Below are 15003 nucleotides of genomic sequence, written 5' to 3'. Positions count from 1 at the left end.
TTGTTCGAAATGTGGTGAAAATATGCGTTTTTGTGAGAGAAAGGGAAGTATAGATGGATTTGAATGGCGATGTAGAAAGCAAGGAAAAGTGAATGCGCATGATGTTTGTAGGAGTATAAGGAAAGGTTCATGGTTTAGTCATAGCCAATTGAGTATATGTTGTGGTGTTGCCATGGAAACACCGTACGAAGTTTTGTGAGTTCTGCGCATGCCCGCCTCAGATGAAGGGCAGATGGTAAGGAGAGAGCGGTGTGTATGGAGCGGGAATTTCCTTTCTTATCAAAATGCTATTATTGATGTGTAAAATAAAGATTAAATATTTTATACTTGTGTCCTGCCTCACCATGAAACTCCTACATTGGTGACTGAGGTTGGACAACGCACATCTTTTGATCGTTTCTTGGAATCTGGACAAAATACGAAAACGAAACTATCCAAACATCATAAACAATGGATGAAATATCTGCAGTGAAAATACCTCCTTTCATTCCTTCTGATCCATCGCTTTGGTTCACGATGGTGGAATCTACTTTTGAATTAGCGGTTCCAAAGGCTATAACAGAATCCAGAACCAAGTATAACCACTGTGTGGCGCATTTACCTCCTGACATCGCTATGACCGTGAGGGATATCATCATTTCTCCTGACCACAGGGATCCATATGGGAAACTGAAGAATGAAGTCATTTCTCGATGTGGTGAAAGCAAATCGCAGGAAATACGTCGCTTACTTGCCGGTGAGCAACTAGGGAATCGAAAGCCGTCTGAACTCTTACGCGTTATGCAGCGGCGTGCAGAAAATCTAACGTGACGGATACTTTTGTTTTGGAATTATTTCTGCAGCAACTACCTACACATGTGCAATCTATTTTAGCATCGATCACCCCTCTAACCACATAAAAGGCTGCTGAAATAGCAGATAAAATAATGGAAGTGTCATATGCTCAGGTAAGCATAGTTTCTGATTCTTGTGCATCATCTAGTGTTACACCGAACTCTGAACTGCTTAAAGAGATAAAATCGCTTCGCAAGGAAGTTGCATTTCTACGACGTTCAAGAAGTCAGTCTCGTAATCGTAATTTTCGTCTTGCATCAAATCGTGAGAAATCTGAAAAAAGTGATCTATGTTGGTACCACCAAAAATTTGCTTCTAGAGCAAAAAAGTGTACTCCACCCTGCAATTTTCAGGGAAATTTCCAGGGCAAGGAGTAGCGGCGACATACGCCTCGCCTTCTAGTTCTCGTCGCCTATTTGTTTGTGATCGCAAAACCAATATTAATTTTTTAATTGATACCGGTAGTGATTGTTCCTTAATTCCAGCCTCAAGATCTGATAAACTGACTACTCCTATTCAAACTTTTCTGGCTGCAAATGGTACTCAGATAAATGTATATAAACAAAAGTTATTATCTTTAGATTTAGGTTTAAGAAAACAGTTTGTTTATCCTTTTTATGTATGCAATGTTCAAACTGCTATAATTGGTGCAGATATCTTACATTATTTTAACCTACAACCAGATCTTAGAAAATCGTCGCTTAAACGATACTTGCACCAAATTAAATTCTTATGGTATTTTATATGTTGCTAGTGTATATTCAGGGAAATCTGTAATTTGTAATGATCATTATGCTAAGTTGTTAAATGAATTTCCTCGTATTGTTCAAGCTCCCTGTGCAAACCAAATTGTCAAACATTCAGTTCAGCATCATATTGAAACTTTTGGCCCTCCCGTTTTTGCCAAACCACGTCGGCTTGCACCCGATCGTTTGAAAATTGCAAAAATGGAATTTCAACATCTGTTAGATTTAGGCCACATTCGCCCATCCAACAGCAATTATGCTTCGCCATTGCATATGGTCCCCAAAAAAGATATAAATGATTGGTGTCCTGTCGGTGATTTTAGGGCCCTTAATGCTCAAACTAAAAAGGACAAATATCCAATTCCTAGTATTATTGATTTCACAAGTGAACTCCATGGGTGCAACATATTCTCTTATGTAGATTTAGTCAAAGCATTTCATCAAATTCCGATTGCTCCCGAGGATGTCCATAAAACTGCTATCTGCACACCATTTGGACTTTTCGAGAGTACTCGGATGCAATTTGGTTTGTGCAATGCATCAAGTACTTTTCAAAGATTTATCGATGAACTGACGAGAGATTTAACCGGTGTATATGCATTTATTGATGATATTTTGATTGCCTCTAAAAGCCACAAAGAGCATATTAACTATCTAAGAGCTCTCTTTCAAAGGTTAGATCATTATGGTTTAGCAATCAAACCCTCAAAGTGTACATTTGGAGTTCCTACCTTAGATTTCTTAGGATATAAAGTCTCTAAAGAAGGTATTTCTCCCATTCCAGATCGAGTTGATGCCATTTCTAAATTTCCTAGACCAACAAGCTTAACACAGCTTCGCAGATTTCTTGGCCTATTCAATTTTTATCGCAGATTTGTGCCACATGCAGCGCACATTTTGTCCTCTTTAATTAAGTTTCTCGAAGGTCATTCTAACAAAAAGAAATCATTCCATCCAACTAAGAAGACTGAAAATCCTCTTCCGTGGTCTGAGGACGCCGAAAAGGCATTTTTAGCAGCTAAAGAAGCTCTTACAAAAGCTACCCTCTTAAGACATCAATTCCTGGTGCTCAACTCAGTCTTTGGACCGATGCATCTGATGTTGCTATTGGCAGCTCTCTCACGCAACTCCAAAATGGGCAATGGGAGCCAATAGCATTCCTTTCTTTAAAACTGAATAAGTCAACGGAAATGGTCTACATATGACCGCGAACTTCTGGCAATATATGAGTCTATCAGGAAATTCCTGCACATGTTGGAAGGCCGCAACTTCATCATATTTACCGACCAAAAACCACTAACATTCGCTTTCAGACCAAAAGCAGAAAAGTGCTCTCCTCGACAATTAAGACACCTTGACTATATCTCTCAATTTTCTACTGATATACAATATGTTAAAGGTAGGGAAAATGTTATTGCTGACACATTCTCCCGAATAGAAGTAGATTCTGTTTCTCGCTCACCTATTCTGGATTTCAAACAGTTAGCCTCAGCACAACTTACAGACCATGAACTACAACAATTACTAACTTCTAAATCTTCTTCTTTGAAGCTCTCCAAACAGTATTTTCCGCTTGAAGATATTTATCTCTATTGTGACTTCACAACCAATGTCCCTCGTCCTTTCATTCCCTTTTCATTTAGACCTAGCATCTTCCAAAGTATTCACAACCTTTCGCATCCAGGTATATCTGCCACTTCAAAATTGATCCGCATATGTTACATTTGGCCTAACATGCATACTTTTATCCAAAACTCTGTGAACGCTTGTGAGAAATGTCAACGTTCCAAGATACACAAGCATACAAAATCACCCATTTCGACATTTTTACTTCCTGATGCCAGATTTTCTCATATTCACATAGATTTTATTGGCCCATTACCAATTTCTGAAGGTTATTAGTATTGCTTGAAAATAATCGATCGTTTCACGCGATGGCCGGAAGTAATTCCTACATCTGATATGTCGGCTGAAACAACTTGTAAAGCTCTAATTAGTGGATGGATAGCTCGTTTTGGATGCCCTTCCACTATCACTACTGACCAGGGTCGGAACTTTGAATCGCATCTTTTCAGGGAGTTCACGAACCTGCTGGGCACTCATCGTATTCGTACCACTGCCTATAGACCTCAATCAAATGGAACGTTTTCATCGCCAACTGAAAAACAGCATAAAATCGCAAGAGAATCCTCGCTGGACAGAATCGTTACCTTTTATACTTTTGGGTATTAGATCTTCCGTCAAAGACGACATCAAAGCAACTTGTTCTGAGTTAGTCTATGGTACTACCTTAAGACTGCCTTCGGACATTTTGTGTTCATATCAGCTTTCTCCGCCATCCCCGACACCAACATATGTAAATCGTTTACGATCTATCATGCAATCTCTGATTCCCATAGCAACATCAAAACACTGTTCAGAGCCTATCCACATTCATCCATCTTTAAAATCGTGCTTTCATGTTTATTTGAGAATTGACTCAGTCAAGCCTCCTCTTCAACAACCATACTCAGGTCCTCATCCAGTCATTGAGTGATATGATAAAACCTTTATCATCTCCGTGCACGGTAAAAATCAAACTGTTTCAATTGATCGACTCAAAGCTGCAATTTTCATTAGTGATAAAACCTTTGTCCCTAACACTAAACCTTCCAAAAAGGCAGACACACTGAAACCTACCATGTCACATGTTCCTAAAACTGTCACAAAATCTGGACGACATGTCAATTTCCCTCAACATCTGTCTACCACCTACTATATATAATGTATATATATTGTTATTTATTCAGTATTTCATTATGTAGTTTAATTTGTAGGGTTTATATTTATTTTAACTAACATTTATTTTAAGTTTAAACTATCTTTCCTGTCAAGCCTTACTTTCCCCTGGAACTGCCAATGCCAGAATATGTAAATTTTGAGTAGAACGCGCAAGGATTCAAATTATCAGCGGAAGTATTATGATTTAAATAGGAAGGAAACGAGTTCGGTGTGTGATATTCTTACTTCACGAGCGCGGAGGTAGTTAGCGAGAAATTGAAGAACCCCGCGTTTCGGCCTATGTGCTTGTCGGGAAGTAGTGTTAATCGTTCAAGTGAGCTTCGAGTCTGCTGAATTAGCAGCGGTGTTGTAAAACGCGGTGAGTTAGTTATTTTAGAGAGCCTCGTAGTTAGAGTCTTGTCTTTAGTTTCTTTTCAGGTTATTATTTTTATTTGACCGCCGAGTTGGCGCCGTCTGTAAGCGTCAAGAGCACGCAATTGTAATTTATTACGTTGAATAAAAAGGGACTTAAACCCTTTACAAGACTCTGTATTTTATCCAGTTTTCACAGTCACCTCTTGGTTGCGTGCAAGTTGGAGGCGCGCAACGTTACATTGGCGCCCGAACACTTATCGAACTGAAATTGCCGAAAACTGGATGGAAGCCGCTGGACAACACTAAGAAATGACAAGCCAGTTAGAAGGATTTGGATACCTGGTCCAGACTTTGAGAGCATCAATCAAGCCAAACGTCCATTTCGACGGAAAAAATTCGGTGGCTGTATTTCTAGAAGGTCTAGAAAACCACTTTCAGCTCTACCCTGTTCCTGAGAGACAAAAAGTTGCCATCGCCACATCAGCACTAAGAGGACAGGCCGCGCTATGGTGGAAAAACATAGGCAAATTTTTATTAGGGGAATTTGGAAGCCAGACGTATACATTTGAAAATTTCAAAAAATCGTTAGTAAAGGCCTTCCCCATAGTGAAAGATCGCGCACGGCTGGAAGCCGAACTATATAGTTTCTATCAATGGGATATAGCAGAATTGACGGACTTTATTCTACGAAAAATCAAGCTAACGGATATGCTGTATGGAAAGAAACCCGATGCGGAGATAATTGAAATAATATTACCAAGATTGTTACCCGCTGTTCAAGACTACTTTCAAATTAGAAACCCAAGCACATTGCAGGAACTCTTCGAATTGGCGGTGAAGTTTCAAAATCGCAGAATAGCGGAAAAAGCGAGAGGGGAAACATATTCTCAAAGTACCCGAAGGAAATCTTCAAAGGAGGAAACCAGAAATGGAAATCGCTCTTATGGGGGAAAAAGCTATCAAGCTAACGCATCGAAACTCGAAGGTGAAGGCCCAAATAGAAAATTTGAAAATAAGCATCCGCGTACCCAGAAGACACAGATTGAAAGGAAAGCTTTAAACGAGTAGAGGGGCCTGTGAAAGGGAGGGTCCAGACCCCGGAAGTTTTAAAAAAACCCTCAAATAGACATTTAAATACGGTCATCGTAAAAAACTCACAGCTACCAATTATACAAGTCCTGGTTGGCGATGTACCAGTAGAAGCCCTCATCGATACAGGAGCAGAAGGAAATTTTATGAGTGAAAATTTCTTCAAAAAGAATTTTTATAGGGTACGATTATTTAAAACCAAAAATACGGAAATTATAGCGGCGCAAGGAAAAACATGTCACTGCATCGGGAAATTATCATTAAACTTACAGGTAAAAGAGGAAAGTCTGAAAGTATTAATTTTTGTGGTGAAAGATCTGCAACATTCTCTTATTTTAGGTATGGAGTTTTTAAGGGCCGCGAGGGCCAAATTAAATTTTCAAGATAGTTCCGTGGTGTTGGAGATGGGCCAGAGGGTGGTGGAACCTGTGGAGACACCGCAATTGGACCTTAGCCATCTGAATGACCATGAAAGTAAAGCAATACAGCAAGTGGTGAGTAATTTTTCTCATTTGTTTTCAGAAAAACCAGGAAACTGCCAAATAGTAACGCATAAGATTCAATTAAATGCCGAAAAACCTTGTAGGACTAAACCTTATCGCTATGACAAACAAAAAGACGTAATCATCGAGGAACATATTCAGGAGATGTTAAAGAATAAAATAATAACGCCCATAAATAGTGAGTACGCGAGTCCAGTCGTACTATGTAGGAAAAAGAACGAGTTTCCTCCTTCGGATAAAAGGGCTTGGAGGTTTGCTATTGATTACAGAAAACTAAATAGTATTACCAAATTTCCAGTTTACCCTTTGCCGGTTATAGACGAGATCATTAGACAGATCAAATCGACAAGATATATGTCTACTTTGGACTTAACGTCTGGCTACTATCAAATAGCTATGAGACCCGAAGATATACATAAAACCGCGTTTATAAAAAATCGGGCACTTATGCATTTTTACGCATGCCTTTTGGGTTGTGTGGGGCCCCATCAACATTCCAGAGAGCTATGGACATTGTTCTAAAGCCTGTCCTAGGAAAATCAACTTTAATTTATCTAGATGATATAATTATAACGAGTAGTACGTTGGAACAACATATTAATGATCTAGAACAAGTTTTTAAATTATCAAAAGAGACCGGTCTTACAATTAACGCCTCAAAATGCAAGTTCGCAATTAAAGAACTTAAATATCTCGGTTATAAAATTTCGCAAAAGGGTATAGAAACGCAAGATTCAAAAATAAAAGCTATTAAGAACTTCCCACCGCCCAACACCGCCAAGAAACTTTCTTCTTTCCTTGGATTATGTTCTTACTATCGATCTTTCATAAAAGATTTCGCTAATATAGTTGAACCACTCTTAGTAATAAAAAGAAAAAAGGGTAAATTTACGTGGGCAGCGGAAGCTACCACAGCTTTTGAAAGATTAAAAGAAGCGCTTATTAATGCCCCTGTTTTAAAATTCCCGGAGGGAGACGAAAACCTGGAAATTGCAGCAGATGCGACAGACTATGCGGTGGGTGCGGTTCTTATGCAAAATAACCATCCTCTGGCATTTTTTAGTAAAACATTGAATCAGACTCAAAGGAATTATACAGCTACAGAAAAAGAAACATTAGCCGTATTAATGGCTGTACACAAATTTCGAGTTTATTTCGGCAAAGCGCCAGTAACAGTCTTTTCGGATCATGCGGCTGTTGGTAGACTTTACTCGGGGAAAAACCTAACGCCCAGGTTAATAAGATGGGCTTTAAAACTCCAAGAATATAATATCACAATAAAATATAAACCGGGTAAGGAAAACAATGTAGCTGACGCACTTTCTCGTATAAAACTGGACGATGAAGGAAATGAACTTAAATGCGCTGTGTTGACTTCAAAAATTTTAGATTCTAGAGATACGGTTATTACTGAACTGAAAGCTGATCCTGAATTTGGAAATATTTGGAAGATAAATTATTCTTTGTGCAACAAAGAGAGCAGGAGTTTAAACAAAAAGATGTGCAAAAGTTGATTGATCAGGCGCTTAAAACCTCGGATACGGCAAGAAATAGGCAGAAACTATATTACGATAGAAAACGCCGTGAAGCAGATTTTAAAGTTGGGGATAAAGTATTGAAGCGGAAATTTTCTTTATCAAGTGCCCCAGACAATTTTACGGCAAAGCTAGCTCCAAAGTTTGAAGGCCCCTATGTAATTCAGGAAATCAAAGGAGTAGTCTTATATCTTAAGAACGAGAGAGGGGAAATCTGTAAAGCAAGTCCCGACCAGGTGAAAAAATACTATAATCTAAATGATTTTGAAATCCTTAAAAGTTTCTTGCAGGACTCAAGTCAAAACGAAATAGAAGGTCCAGAGACAACAACTATTCCACCACCCAAGAAACAGAGAACTAAAGAGAGACCTAGCACTTCTACAACCCGGACGTCGGTATCAAAAAGAAAAAATAATTTTCAAACTCCAGCGTTTAAGAAAAACAAAAATACAGATGCACCGGGTAAAGAAACCGTGGTAAAGAGAAAAACACCACCTACAAAGGATAGCAGGAGAAATTACACATCAAGGAGAACGCGCACACGGCCACAGAGTCAGGTGCCAGCAAGGCCGCCGTTCCGGAAACTGAAACGGCAACAGGAGGCACAAAAATACGAGGAACACAAGAAATTCAAGGACTCCAGACCGGAGGACGTCAAGACCAGCCGTCCCAGGGAAAAACGGAAATGCCAACAACCAGACGATTACTCCGCCAAGAGGCCAGCATGACGCAAAAGAAAAAGTAAGGTGGACGATACTCGGAGGACAGTAAGGAGAAGATTAACATCCATGAAACCTCTAACTTGGGAACAATTTTGCCAAAAACGAATGACGGAGTTTCAAGCATCGAAAACTCAAAGATAAGTTAAAACCTTCTATAATTTTTTTTTTCTCTTTTGTTCCGAAATGTTATGCATAAGTACGAAGTTCTATGTTTTGACGAAAGTCAATATGTCTCGGTTGAGACTTGTTTGTTTTACTTTATTTAGCTAAGGCAAAAGTATCATTTTCTTTAAGTGTAAAAGCTAAAAACAAGCATTTTCTGTTGGTCGAAAGACTAATTCTGTTATGTTAAAGCCAAAATTTGGCCGAAGATAAAAATAACTTCGTATTCTTGTACTAATAAGAATTTTAGTTTCAGTGCCGCCAGCTTGGCGAAGAATGAGTAAAGTAAAAATTTATTTTCTCTTATTCATTTTATGGTAAATTGTAAAAATCATATGTATTAAAATTTTGTAAATGTATGTAAATACTTGAATGTTATGTAAAAGTAGAATTTAGTCTAGAAGCATAAAATTGTAGATGCTAAAAGTGAATGCTTAAAAGCAATGAAGTCAAAATTTAAGTATTAAATTGTAGATAAAGTCATGCTTTAGAGCGAAAGCCTGAATGTTTAAAGATGAATGAGGGGGAAGTTAGAATGAATGTGTTTTGTAGGGTTCTCCACCTACATTTGAATTTTTAAGAATATTAAAGTAGCTCATTGAGTTGTAGAATGTCGAGTAAGGTGTGTCTATTTGGTCGTTGAATTCTAACTAATCATGGTGGTTAGGGGAAGTGTTGTAAGACTAAAACACGAATATTCCCGTTTGACACCACACACGGTGGAGAGCCAGGGTAAAGTTAAACTAATGCTTGAAAAATTTAATGAATGTGAAGTAAGTAATAACTAAGAAAAACGAATCGTTAAAAACAAAAATTTATTGTGTCAAAAAAGTGTAAATTATAATGTATTTAGAAAGATACTGATACTTATTCCTTCCAGATGCTGGAAGGAAAGACCAAGATTGATTGATGAAGTCCAGGAAAAGTTGCTGTAAGAAGAGAGCTTTATAACGAGCAACAGAATTTTAGTATACAAATTGTTACATAAGATTTTTTTGTGTAAACGAGGTTCTCGCCAGTTAGTTCAGAATTAGAGAAACTTACAACAGGTCGTTTGTAGGACCTGCTTCCAAGTTTTCCAAATTCTGGCAGCGGCAAATGTAGGGTTTATATTTATTTTAACTAACAATTATTTTAAGTTTAAACTATCTTTCCTGTCAAGCCTTACTTTCCCCTGGAACTGCCAATGCCAGAATATGTAAATTTTGAGTAGAACGCGCAAGGATTCAAATTATCAGCGGAAGTATTATGATTTAAATAGGAAGGAAACGAGTTCGGTGTGTGATATTCTTACTTCACGAGCGCGGAGGTAGTTAGCGAGAAATTGAAGAACCCCGCGTTTCGGCCTATGTGCTTGTCGGGAAGTAGTGTTAATCGTTCAAGTGAGCTTCGAGTCTGCTGAATTAGCAGCGGTGTTGTAAAACGCGGTGAGTTAGTTATTTTAGAGAGCCTCGTAGTTAGAGTCTTGTCTTTAGTTTCTTTTCAGGTCATTATTTTTATTTGACCGCCGAGTTGGCGCCGTCTGTAAGCGTCAAGAGCACGCAATTGTAATTTATTACGTTGAATAAAAAGGGACTTAAACCCTTTACAAGACTCTGTATTTTATCCAGTTTTCACAGTCACCTCTTGGTTGCGTGCAAGTTGGAGGCGCGCAACGTTACAAATTTATTATGTGTTTTATATTGTACCTTTTACCTTCCACATCATCATTGTATAATATAAATGCTGTATCATTTTTTTTTTGTGTATCGTTCGGTCTCCCTCACTGGGGGGATACTCTGTGGTGTTGCCATGGAAACACCGTAGGAAGTTTTGTGAGTTCTGCGCATGCCCGCCTCGGATGAGCGGCAGATGGTAAGGAGAGAGCGGTGTGTATGGAGTGGGAATTTCCCTTCTCATCGGAATGTTATTACTGATGCGTAAAATAAAGATTATATATTCTATACTTGTGTCCTGCCTCACCATGGAACTCCTACAATGTGATATTTTGAGAATTACGAGGTGTTGGTTTTTGAAAATGGGAAATGAATCTGTCATTCAATAAGTGAAAGTGCATGAACATGCTGTTGTTGATTGGTTTTTGTTTTGCAGAGAAGTGTGTATGACGACTGTGATAAATGATAGTGTTCCAATTGGTGGTGAAGGAGTAATAGTTGAAGTGGATGAGAGCAAATTCGGGAAAATGAATTATGGAAGAGGAAAGCCTGTGGACGGTCATTGGGTAATTGGTGGTATAGAGAGAGGAACGAACAGATGTTTTTTTAGAGAGGTTGAGAATAGATCAAAGGAGAGTTTGGAGAGAGTGATAGTTGAATGGGTGTTGCCGGGATCAACTGTGGTTTCAGACTGCTGGAAGGCATATGGTGGACTAAAAAATTTAGGTTATGGCCATCTGACTGTCAACCACAGTCTGTACTTCCGTGATCCCGAGTCGGGTGCGCACACTAATTCCATAGAAGGTACCTGGTCTGGAATCATACGTCATTTACGTCGAAATACAAACCACGTAGATGGCGAATTTGATTCATATTTAGCGGAATATATGTGGCGAAAATGGCACAACCACTCACTAAGTGATGAACATTATCGTGCCTTTTTAGCGGCAATCATAAAGATTTATCCGCCGGAAGCGGCCGATAAAACTGAGTAAATTTTCTTAAAGACGGGGTTTAGGGAGGTTTTCCCCCGACATAAATTTAAAAAAAAACCCTCAAAAAGACTTTTTATTTTCCTGAAAAGGGTAAGTGAAAATATTTTTTCTTTTTAAAATTGCTTATTTTTAATATTTTCTTATTTTCTTTCACTGTGAGAAATTAGATTTTTTAAATTTATTAATGTGTAGAATTCTAATACTATCAGGTTCAACGTTCCGTCTTACTTTCTTTGGGAACATGCAAGGACCTGACTCGGAACAGAGAGCTTACTAAAGCTATGTTCAATAACTGTGGGAAGTAGACAGGATACACAAGAAGGGTATACAAAACCCTTTATTTTTCTCTATTTACACTAATTTCCGTACTTCGGAATACAAAGACCCACTACTCGTGGTCTAAACGTAAGAATATAAAAATATAACTAAACGCTAAGTTTGAAATAATAAACGTGGAAGATTGGCCTTATATTAACAGGAAGCCGTATGTAGTACAGAGAACTGCTAACACTACAATACGTTTAAAGTTATCAAGAGGATTAAACCTCTGACCTGGAAGGCAACCAGCAACTGAGTAAAACTTCTAAGGTAAGCGGCCTGCTTCGACTAACTGCTTCCTCTCTCTCGCTTGGCAAAAAGCCACAACTTAAGTACTTGGCGTTCGCCAGACAAATTTGCATAAATACTTTAACGCTTATAATTCTGGCCGGAAGTAGAAAATAAGAAGTGATAGTAAAGATTTAAAATAAAATAAACGTTAGTAAAACTTAAGATCCTTACAATACGAGAGTATAGAACGTGGTTTAGGAACTTAAGAAACATTGAAATGAAAGCTGTGTATGATGTTGATATTCAATCATAAATATTTTTCTTTTTTTATTAATGTAAAGCTTAAAAATTTTTAGAAAATAATGAAGATTGTTTACTTACTAGTATGTAAGAGATGGTGTCGTTACGTAGCAATAAGGTAATTTTGTAAAGATGATAAATTAAAATGTTCCGCAATATGAAATTAAAATTTAAAAAAATCTGTTTTTATTTGTATAAATACTAAAGCTTAAAAATAATGAGAGACTGCGACGTTGTTTACAGTTTTAATAATTGTTACAATTCACTTGCCGTATTATAGTAGTTTGAAATATAAAAAAATTAGTATACTTATTTCTACATCTGTAGAGAATACATTGTGACGTCACAATCTTAGTCCCACCCATTTATGAACGTCACATAGCTCCGCCTTCGCAACTTTGTTTATGCAACGTATTCTGATATTTTACTGGCGATTTTCAAAAATTCGCCGCTGCTGAAAATCGCCAAGCAGGGGCCTAAAGCACATTTTCACCATTTTTATTTAAAATAAAAATGCAAAATTAAATTCATTTTTATTATTTAGAAGTCATAAATAATATTTAAAACACGGAATTTATGCATAATAAAACGCATTATTTTTTAAATAAAATGACAACAAAGTATCGGTTACCATAAATAACTTATCTAGCAATGGGTTTACCATAAGTTCTTTCGCTCGCCAAAAAGAATCACCAAAATCCGTGCAACCGTCTACCAAAGTAGCACCACGTAAATAAAATTCAATTAGTAATTCCTCCCTGCCGAATCTTGATTTTAAACATGCAATAGCTTTATCATAATTTTCACATGTTGATGGGTAACTATCGACAATATCGCGAGCTGTAGAGCCTTCAGTCATAACATTGAATTAAATATTGAAATTTATCTTTCGCAATATTTTCATCGTCATGTATTCTTTTGAAATGACTCCAAAAAGCAAGCCAATCTTTGAATTCCCCGTCAAATTTCAAAAATTTGATCTCCGGTAACTTTAACTTTCGTTTTTGAACGGGCGAAGAATCAACAGAACTTTCGGTTTTAGAAATTCTATTTAAATACCTTTCTACCTTTACTTCCGCCTTTACGAAATTTTCATTATATTCTTCGGTGCTACTTTGGTAGACGGTTGCACGGATTTTTGGCGATTTACGTTGGCGCAATTGTTGGCGCGATTTCTACAAACGTCAGCCATCTTGAAAAACGCTGTTTTTACGCATAGTAAAGTATTCGAAACTTTAAAAAAAATAAATATCGTTACATATAATGGATTAATTTTTTTTTTGTTGAAAATGTCGTTTTTTAAGATGGCAGGTAAGTGTAAATAAATACATTTACTATGAGTATAAAATACTAAAGTAAGGTTATTATTACTTTCATATAGCAAAGAAAAGAATAAAAACACCGCTATAAAAACATTGTGCCAACGTTTAATTAGATTAAAATATTACTGAAATTGAATATCGAAATAAAAAACATCATCCAAAATTTAAAAGAATTAGAATATTATTAAATTTAAATACTTTAAAATACGTTATATAGAATATAATATATATATATATATATATATTATATAGAATAAATACATTTACTACGAGTATAATATACTAAAGAAAGGTTAAATTATTACTTTCATATAGCATAGAAATAGAATAAAAATACCACTATAAAAACATTGCGCCAACGTTTAATTGGATTAAAATATTACATAAATTGAATATCGAATTAAAAACCATCATACCAACGTTTAAAAGAATTAAAATATTACTTAAATTAAATACCTTAAAATAAGTAAATAAGAACGCTTCGTACAGTAGAGCTAAAATGACAGCAATTAGTTTATTGTCGGTAAAAAAGGAGGAATGTCTAATAATTTTCTTACCGTTACAGCGGTTATTTCTTCCAACATGACCATAATATCATATACGGCCGTCTCAGAATCGGCTCTTTTAACGGTCTTCATCTGTGATCTACATTTTCGCACTTCATTGAAGAAACAATTAGCGACGTTTTCTCCAAAAATTTAAAATAAATTTCCTCTGACCCTTGTAAGAATTTATAAATAAATCTTTGATTAGGAAAGCCAGGCTGGCGAAAATAAGGTCTCAAAGGACAATTTTTTGATTCCGAAACCAAAAATTCTTGGTACTTATCAAAAACAACATTCATCTTTGAAGGAGACATTTTTGAAGGAATTCGAAGATATGAATTAAATTTTAAAATGGCGCGGTAATGAGCAAATTTTCAGAAACCTATCAGGGAGCTGATTACAGCTCATTAATGCACAAATATTCTATAATCAATCAGAGAGCTGATTACATCGCGCCTAGAATTAAAATTATTTAAATAATCATACATAATAAAATCATTTTAAAAAAGAAATGCAAAATTAAATTGTATTTTAATATTTAACAGCCATAAATAATTTTTAAAACATTAGATTAAATTTATAGATATTAAAACCAATTACTTTTAAAGTAAGGTGACGCCACTGATTACATCATCCACAGCATAAAATTTCATAAAATATGATAAAGAATAAAATTTTTATTTCAAATAAAAATGCAAAATTAAATTGATTTTTAGGTGCTACTTTGGTAGACGGTTGCACGGATTTTTGGCGATTTACGTTGGCCGAATTGTTGGCGCGATTTTTACAAACGTCAGCCATCTTGAAAAACGCTGTTTTTACGCATAGTAAAGTATTCGAAACTTAAAAAATAAATAAAATATCGTTAAAAGTAATGGAATAATTTTTTGTTGAAAATGTTTTTTAAGATG

General features: G+C 36.4%; 1 pseudogene; it reads left to right on the top strand.

Annotated features, from left to right (window-relative positions):
• Positions 1-300: 300 nt before the first annotated feature.
• Positions 301-1211, top strand: LOC146998509 (uncharacterized; annotated as a pseudogene).
• Positions 1212-15003: the final 13792 nt, after the last annotated feature.

Source organism: Stegodyphus dumicola, chromosome 2, assembly GCF_044657685.1.
Source record: "Stegodyphus dumicola isolate Sdum_Otavi_A_Nest chromosome 2, ASM4465768v1".
Lineage (NCBI taxonomy): Eukaryota > Metazoa > Arthropoda > Arachnida > Araneae > Eresidae > Stegodyphus > Stegodyphus dumicola.
Note: the sequence above shows the minus strand (reverse complement) of the source record. Positions and strands in the feature narration are given on the sequence as shown.